The sequence below is a fragment of the Lygodium microphyllum genome, chromosome 16, assembly GCF_053477565.2.
Source record: "Lygodium microphyllum isolate KBCC chromosome 16, Lygodium_microphyllum_v1.1.10, whole genome shotgun sequence".
NCBI classification, from domain to species: Eukaryota; Viridiplantae; Streptophyta; class Polypodiopsida; order Schizaeales; family Lygodiaceae; genus Lygodium; species Lygodium microphyllum.
Window position 1 is genome coordinate 67047296 of NC_141150.1, and position 8290 is coordinate 67055585.

General features: G+C 40.8%; 1 pseudogene; it reads right to left on the bottom strand.

Moving 5' to 3' along the window:
- Positions 1–4450: 4450 nt before the first annotated feature.
- Positions 4451–6396, bottom strand: LOC148022934 (uncharacterized; annotated as a pseudogene).
- Between the last annotated feature and the right edge of the window lie 1894 nt (positions 6397–8290).

Here is an 8290-nt window from a genome sequence, read left to right on the forward strand (position 1 = left end):
CTCGTCATTCTTCTCATGGATATTGCACCCTTTTATCGGCACATTATCAAGAAAGGGTAATGTCAACTGAGGAATATACTCCCTCAAAACTTTATGCATAGCATTCATCATATGCACCAGTGAATTGGTTGCCCCTGTGGAAGCGTACACATCCTAACCAATCCAAGTGGTGTCTTCATGGTAGTGATATCTTGGCTTTGTAATGCAAGCTGGAACTAATCATATTTTTAATATAAATCTCCCAAAGAGTAAATTGCCTTGCCTGCAAATGCTTCTACAAATTCATCCACTATCGGGCCTGATCCAACATTCCTTATGGTGACTTTATTAACTAGTTGCAAATCTTGTATAACCTCAAAGAACCATTCTTCTTTGGAACAGTTAACCACCGATTTGAATACAGAGCTGAAGAGGGCTCCAAAATCTGCATCCTGATCTTCTCGTTCAAAAGTTTGAGCAACTTAGGCAAACATGCCCAAGGTACTGGAATAGGCTTTAAATTCCATGGAACATGAGGTACTATAAAGATCACCATAGGTGCAACTATGGTTGGATCAACACATCCAATTTCATCTTGTTGAAATGCAAAGGCTTTCCCATGCCTTGCCAACATATGCAAGAAACAAGCTCTTTTTGCATGTAAAAGAAAGCTTGTATCACCAATTTTCAACTTTTGTAAAGTTTCAGTTGTAAATTTATGTCCCATTCCATGTGGATCTCATAAACTAGGCTGTTGAATCACTTTTTTAGCCAACCCATCACTTTCAAGTGGTAAAGGCAAAGCCACAGGCTTAACCTTCTTTGCAACTGTTTTGTACTTTGTATCCACCCTTGCTTCAGCCCTGTTTTGCAGCCCATATTGCAGCCCATAGCATTCATGCTTAGCAAACTCTTGAATGACTTCATACATTTCTAATGTGTCAACATAAATAAGCTCTTTTTTTGCCATGCTTTTAGCATTAATTATTGCAGAAATTTCAGTCACTATAGCAACATCAATTAGCCCTGAAAACAGCCCTAAAATACCTTCATTTGCAGTCATCAAACCATGTCCTCAACTCTTTTTCATCCCATCCTACATATTTCTTTTCAGCCCTGCACATGGCTAAAACATTCTTAAAACTGCCAAGACTACATGCTGTCCATTCTTGCAATCTAGACATAAACACAGTTTCCCCCTTTCTTGGAGGCATAATTATCTTCCTAGAGGCACTGCCATAGCCTCCCCTTATAGCAGTGCTATCTAAAAACCCTTAAACTCTCATGCATTAGGTGGCATGGGATTATCCTGCAGCTTATCCCGATTGCGGGGATGATTCACACAAATAGTGAGAAACTATACTACATTTGTATTATCTTTACTCCAAACCCAAGCATATGAAGAACCATCATCCAGAGCTTTTTTTCCAGCCTTGATTCTGAAATATAAGGCTGCCACAAAATCACTGGATAACTACATGAATTTTGCACAAAAAAATGATATTTATCCCTAACATCTCCAATAGTCACGGGTACATTCAAAAAAGCTGCATAAAGATCCCCTGATGAATTGTTTGTCGCCCACATGTGCCATCTTGGATCTACATCAATTGGCCAACCTCCATTCTTTTACAAACTGCATGCCATAACATTGATTTCAGAACCATGATCCAAGAGAGTTATGCAAGGCATCTCTCTTTCTCCTACTTCAACAATTGTCTCTGTTGTAGCATGAGCCCAATGCATTCGTGAATAATGACTGCTTGGAATAAATTGAGCATCTTCTTCTTCATGTGCTTGTTGATGGACATTCCTATTATACATAGCCTTTTCTCTATGCTTAATGCTGCCCATAATACCATTTTTGGCCACAAGCTTGCTGTCTATACTTCCATCTAACCCATTTTCAGCATGAGCCTATACCAAAATAGCATTACATACATCATCATATTCCCTCTGAAGATGTTTCTCTATGTCTTTGTCAACCTGCATCAATGCTTGCAAAACTTCACCATCAAATTGTCTTTTTCATTTTAGCATATCAATGATTGCATCATGAAATTCATGCTTTGCGATTCTAAGAACTTCGCCAAGTGTGAATTCCACTCTACTGCCAAGTATGCGATCTTCCAAGACTTTTTTAAGATTTGTGGCAGTCTCAAGATCTAATTGTAACCTGTAACCGGGATGCTTGCCCCTTTTCTCTCCTTCTTTGTTTCTTCTCTTGAGATGCATCATCCATAACATGCCCAGGTATGGCTTTTTCAATCTCTTTTTGTTGCTCCATTTTACTTCGTGTTATGTGTTTAGATGGGCCTGAAGAGGAAGGACCAGTAGTGTCCTCATCTCTTCTTCTCTTTTCTTTCACAAGAGCTTCTTGATTATGAACCTCAGCCAAATAAGCACAGGCTGAAAATGAGTCCACTGGAGCACTCCATCCTGTTTTCCCTTGTATACTCTGACTTGCATTAGCCAATTCAAAATTTGTTGTTTTTCCCTTTTCCATGCAATCTAATGCTTGCATCCAAACACGAGATTTTGCTTTAGCTATGCTTCCTTTATGAGCTTCATCAGTCCTTTCAATTCTCAACCCATATGTGGTTGCATCTATGGCAGCAAATGTTGTCCTTGCAGCCATATCTTCCAACTTCTTCTGCATGCCACCATTTCCAAAATTCAGCTCTATTGGAAGACCAGTTTCTATTGCATGTATTTTTCCATCTTTCCAAAAGATTAACCTTTTTTCTTCTGCTTCACAGTAAGCTATACAATCTCTCTTTTCATGTTGTAAACTATCACACCAAATGCATCTCCTCTTGTATCCTTCTTTGTACGGTCTTTAGGTTGTTGTTCGAGTCTTCTCTTCTACCTTAACATCCAACTTTTTGACCTTTGCATAGATCTCTATCAAATTTAGCCTCAAATCATGCATTCCTTTGATTAATTTTCCACAGCATCACCTTTAAGAGCTGGATCAACAAGTATAGCCGGTTGTTCCGCCATAGCTACAGGCACCTTGACTGCAATTTCAGCCCCCTTCTAAGCGCTAGAAATTATGGTGCCTATACCCCATCTTAGTCTCATCAGCTCTCTCTTTACCAACATATGCACTGCTTCAATTACATTAGCCCAATCTGATTTCAACCCTATTTCAGAAGAGGCATCTTCTAAATGATCAGTCAGCATCTCCTACAAGACAGGATCTGTAGCCTTTAGAAACAAATCAATTTTGTGACTCTCCAATGATTGCTGCTCATCGGCATCCAATTGCGCATATCAACTTTCAAATTCACGAAGCAAAGTTGTAGCAGCCATCCCTTTATTGGGCTTTTCAATCCAATCTATAAATGTCTTTTTAGTTTCCAATCTTGCATCTTCCAAGAAAAACTCTTCTGTCAAAGCTTTCTTAAAAGCTGCCCAATTAGCATCTCTTCTATGTAGCTCATCAATTCGATCATGCAAAGCATGCATGGCCAAATGGGTGAAATACCGACTCCATGCATACTGCAGTACCCCATGAAACAACATCTTTTCTTCATACAGCCGGATGAAGACCGAAACATTTTGACCTTTAAACTGCTTCAAATCTTGTCCCACTGCCTGCAATACATTCACGGCTAGGAATCAATTCTTTCTGCTTCCTGCCAAGATTGCATCTATTGTTATAACAACAACTATTGCTGTTGTTGTTGCTGCAACAAAGCAATCATTTGTTGTAAAGTATCACCACCACTTGAAGTTGTAGAATCTCCCATCTTTACACACTTTTGCTGCCAATTTTCTTGTCGGGTTTACCACAGTCGAAGCATATGTGGTCAAAAGTCTACCATGGGGGTAAGAGACAGTAGGGTGAAGGGAGATTCAAGGAGTGGAGTAGACGGTGTCGTAGATTTCGTGTATGGGCTGCAGAACACGAAGTTCAAGGTACAGCAAGAAATAAAGACTATCAAGAAGATCTCGATAACACTATATTTGATGCCAAGTTCATTATATTGTTTGTCAAGTATTTTACAAAAGAAGAGTCAAAAAAAAGAAAAAAGACAAAGCATGTCAATCTGTCCTCTAGTTTACAATAAGTGTATGAACTTGGATTTAGGGCACCAAATAAATCTCTCAGTTTCAAGATTTAATCATAAACAGCGTTACTGTTTACTGTCTAAAGGGTACTTTAGACCATTCATACCATTCAAACATGAAAGTCAAGCTGAAAGTTATTTCTGCTTCAACGAGAACACTCTTTTGTATTGCCACTTCATAATAAACCAGTCCATCATATAATAGAAGAGATGCTTTAACTTGAAAAGCCCTCAATCACCTTGAGGTTTTGGGATCTAGATGACTATAGCAGTCTTTTAAGACCCTCCGATGTACTGTGCACAACACCAGATGGTGACCCTCAGGAAGGTCTGTAGACTAATCAGAACTCTGCTGCTTTAATCCATTGTTTATGGCCTCTGATATCTATCCATTTACACAAGAGATGACTTTGTCATGCCAGGAGTTCTTATCTGATCCAGAGAAAATCAGTCTTGTTTTCTTGTTAACTATCAACAATAGAGGACAAAAACATGTTGCAATTCTTGCATTGACTAACTTGTCCGTCTGCATTGGCTGATCTCTGCTCCTTTCTAGGAGATTACTATGTGTACTCGTCCACTGCCAGTTTGTCTTCTAAGCTCCATAATGCCTGGTCTAGCACTGCAAGAATCTCTCTGCCACTTCTTTGAAGGAATGTACATCCTTTTTCCAGAGCCAGGCACTGATTCCAACAGCCTCGGCTCCTTTCTTGTCTGCAATTAGATCATCTCCAACAAGAACTATTTCCTTCGGTTGAACACCTAATGTCCTAAGAGCAGCCTCAAATATCTGTGGAGCAGGTTTTTCATATCCAACTTCACAGGACACAATAATGGAATGAAACAAATTAGCAACATTCAATTCATCCAACAGTGGTCGTAAGCGAGTGTCAAAGTTTGAGATGACTCCTAGTTTCACTCCAGAATCTTTCAGGAAACGTAATGAACTTATAGCATCATCAGGGAGAATCCAAGCTGACAATATAGCTCTTCAAAAAAATATCTCATCTTCACAACCAGTTGCCTGAGCCACAGCAAATCTCCAGAATGTTCTGCCATCACCCTCATATCGCAAACGTTCCGGCCAAGGTTCAGCAAAGGCCTTCATAAGAACGGAATTTAGACATTTGTCCCTGAATTGACTGCACAATATGTGGTAAAAATGAGGCAGGAAGATTCAAATCCTTCATCGTGCGCTTTGCAAAAGCTGTAACTTCATAGTCTGGATCTTCGGCATTCCACGTGAAAGAGTCCTTGTATCTTTGCCCTTCCAATTCAACATCAACGCGTTTTGGGATGAGGTTCTCCGATGTTGGCATTCGAAACTTAACGTTCCACTTCGACGATCCTCCATGGCCTCCTTTCATGTGCCGCTTGAGGCTGTTGTTCACCTCTGAACATGGCGATAGTTATTCGGATGCAGGCGACCAATTCTCCCCACGCGATCACAGAGATGGAAGGTATCATTCAACAACGCCTCCAAGATCGACCGACGAATCCCTCCCTGAATTGCCACTACATTAACCTGCTTATGCTCGCTATGTTCCAACCTGTGCCTGCTCCCTGCCTTTCTTGTTCTCTACCTACCTTGCTGCTCGTACTCTATGCCTATTCCATACTTGTCCTGCTCGCTGCATATCTCCGACCCAGACCTGTCAATTTCTGCTCCTGCTCCTGATGTTGTTGTATTCTGCTCTTGCTGCTACCGCTGACCCAGACCTGTCGATTTCTTCGGCTCATCGTTGTGCACCACCTTCGACTGCAAATCCAAAGTGCTCTTCACAGTGCCTGACGTACAACCTCGATGGACCACGAGTTCAAGGTATGGCACATGTTGCAATTCTTGCAAAACCTTGATGATGTAAAGGAGAGCTCCCAGTCGTTGGCTCTTCTACTGGAGGCCTTTTGGTCTTTCTTCTTCTCTCTGCACTTACTCTGCATAGTGCCATCTTCCTCTCTCTCTCCCCTTGTTCGTAACTTCCTCCCGCTTTTTCTCTCCTTTCTCCCCCAATTAGCATTGCCCCCTTCCTTCCTTTTCGTCACACGCTCCTGTTTTCCCTCCCTTCTTAGCTTTTTAAATCCCTCATTAGCGACACTTTTGTCTAGTCTCTTTGCCAATAATGGCATGAAAATCTCTCACCAGCTTTGGATAAGGATGAGATCCAATTACGGACCTTAAAATATAATGTGTAGTCTCTTCATTTATAACCAAGTATCTTATTGTTTCTGATGCCACATCTTTCAACGTACCTGTACCAAACTGGACAGCACGTACCTCAACTCCAAAAAGTCTCATTCTGAATACTTTAAGAGCCTGTCGTTCCATATCTTTGGCGCCCATGTAAACAACACATTGTAACCCAAAACAAGCACACACTGTAACAGTGATAACTCCATGCTTCTCATAGCACATTTCAATGCTTAGCCTCCTTCTTTCCAACTCCTGGATGTGGTTATCATTAGGTATTTTTAATGTAGCTGGAGAAGGAGAAGACAAAGTCCTAACATGTTCACTAGCATCAATTGTGCTTTCCACTCAACCTTGCTCAACATAGGCTGAAAGCATCTCATCATATTCGCCACTTTTGTCTCCAACTCCTCCCCACTATAATTTACGCATAAAATAAATGTTATCACAACAACTAAGTATGTACAAAGTACCAAATCCCATGCACAACTTTTGGGTGGTTTACACACTTCGAATGCGCAGCAATACGACATCCACCCCCTCTAAACCTGCGCATCCTCCGGATGTGCCAACTATCCAGGATCATTCAACTCCACAAACAGGTCAAGTCAATCTTCTGATTCTAGTAAACCTGTTTCTCCATCAGCTTCATCATCCCAATGAAATTTCTGCCCCTTTCGAAACAGCTGATAGAGAACATCTGCAATATGAGCAAAATGAGGAATCCAAATCATGTAAAATACACAAGCTCCGACAAATCTCCGCACCTCTGAAGTAGTCGAGCAATACTCTGCAATCCTGTTTATGGCATCCACCTTTGCAGTAGAAGGTTTTCTGCCATAATATCCAACCATATGCCCAACTATGATGACTTCATTAACAGCAAAGACAGATTTCAGCCCTGAAAGTGTCAAATTTACCTCCTCTAATCGTGTCAATATTTGCTCACAAGCAATCAAGTGGTCAGCCACAAACTGTCTACATCCACGAAAATCAAGACTTTCATTCTTTTCTTCTTCTGCACAACCCTTAATAGGCACATCATCTAGAAAATGCATGGTATACTGCGGAATATAGTCTCGAAGAACTCTATGCATAGCATTCATCATATGAGCAACTGAGTTTGTAGCACCTTGAGTCAAGGTACACATCCTCACAAGACCAATAGGTGTCCGCATAGTAGTAATATCCCTGCTTTCCAAGGCAAGCTGAAATTGATCATAACCTGAATACAAGTCACCTAGTGAATAGATGGCTCGTCCTGCAAAAGCCTCAGCAAATTCATCCACAACTGGACCTGTTCCCACATTCCTGATTGTCACTTTGTTCACGGGCTGCATATCCTAAATAAATCTCAAAGTACCATTCTTCTTTGGTACAGCAAACCACCTGTTAGAATAAGGTGCAGAAGAGGGTTCCAAAATCCCCATTTTAATCTTTTCATTCAGCAACTCTATCAGCTTTGGCAAGTGTGCTTTAGGCACAGGTATAGGACGTATATTCCATGGTACATGAGGAACAGTGAAGATGACCATAGGTGCAACTAATTCGGGACTAATGCAGCCAATTTCATGTGGAAAGAAAGCAAATGCCTTACCATGACGTCCAAGCATCTCTCTAAAACATTCTTTTTCCACTAGAAGCAAAAAATCCTCATTTCCAATCTTCAATTCTGCAAGAGTTTCAGCTGTAAACTTATGTCCAATATTTGCAGGATCCCTCAACATAGGCTGCTTCATAGCTTTTTCAATCTGCTCATCACTATCAGAAGGAAGAGGGCTTGCAACCGGCTTAACCTTCTTATCAACTGTTTTATATTTTGTGTCAACCTTGGCATCATTCAAGCACTCTTTCCTTTGCTGCAATTTCTGCAAATTTTTAGCATCTTTCAACTCTGTTGGCTGAAAAATTTCAGCCTTTAGCTCTATGGACTGCATGGGTGCAGCCTGAAACTCTTTATGCAGAAAGTTTTCTGCATTCAACTCTATTGGCTGAATGAATTCAGCCCTCGGCTCTATGGACTGCATAGATGCATCCTGAAACTCTG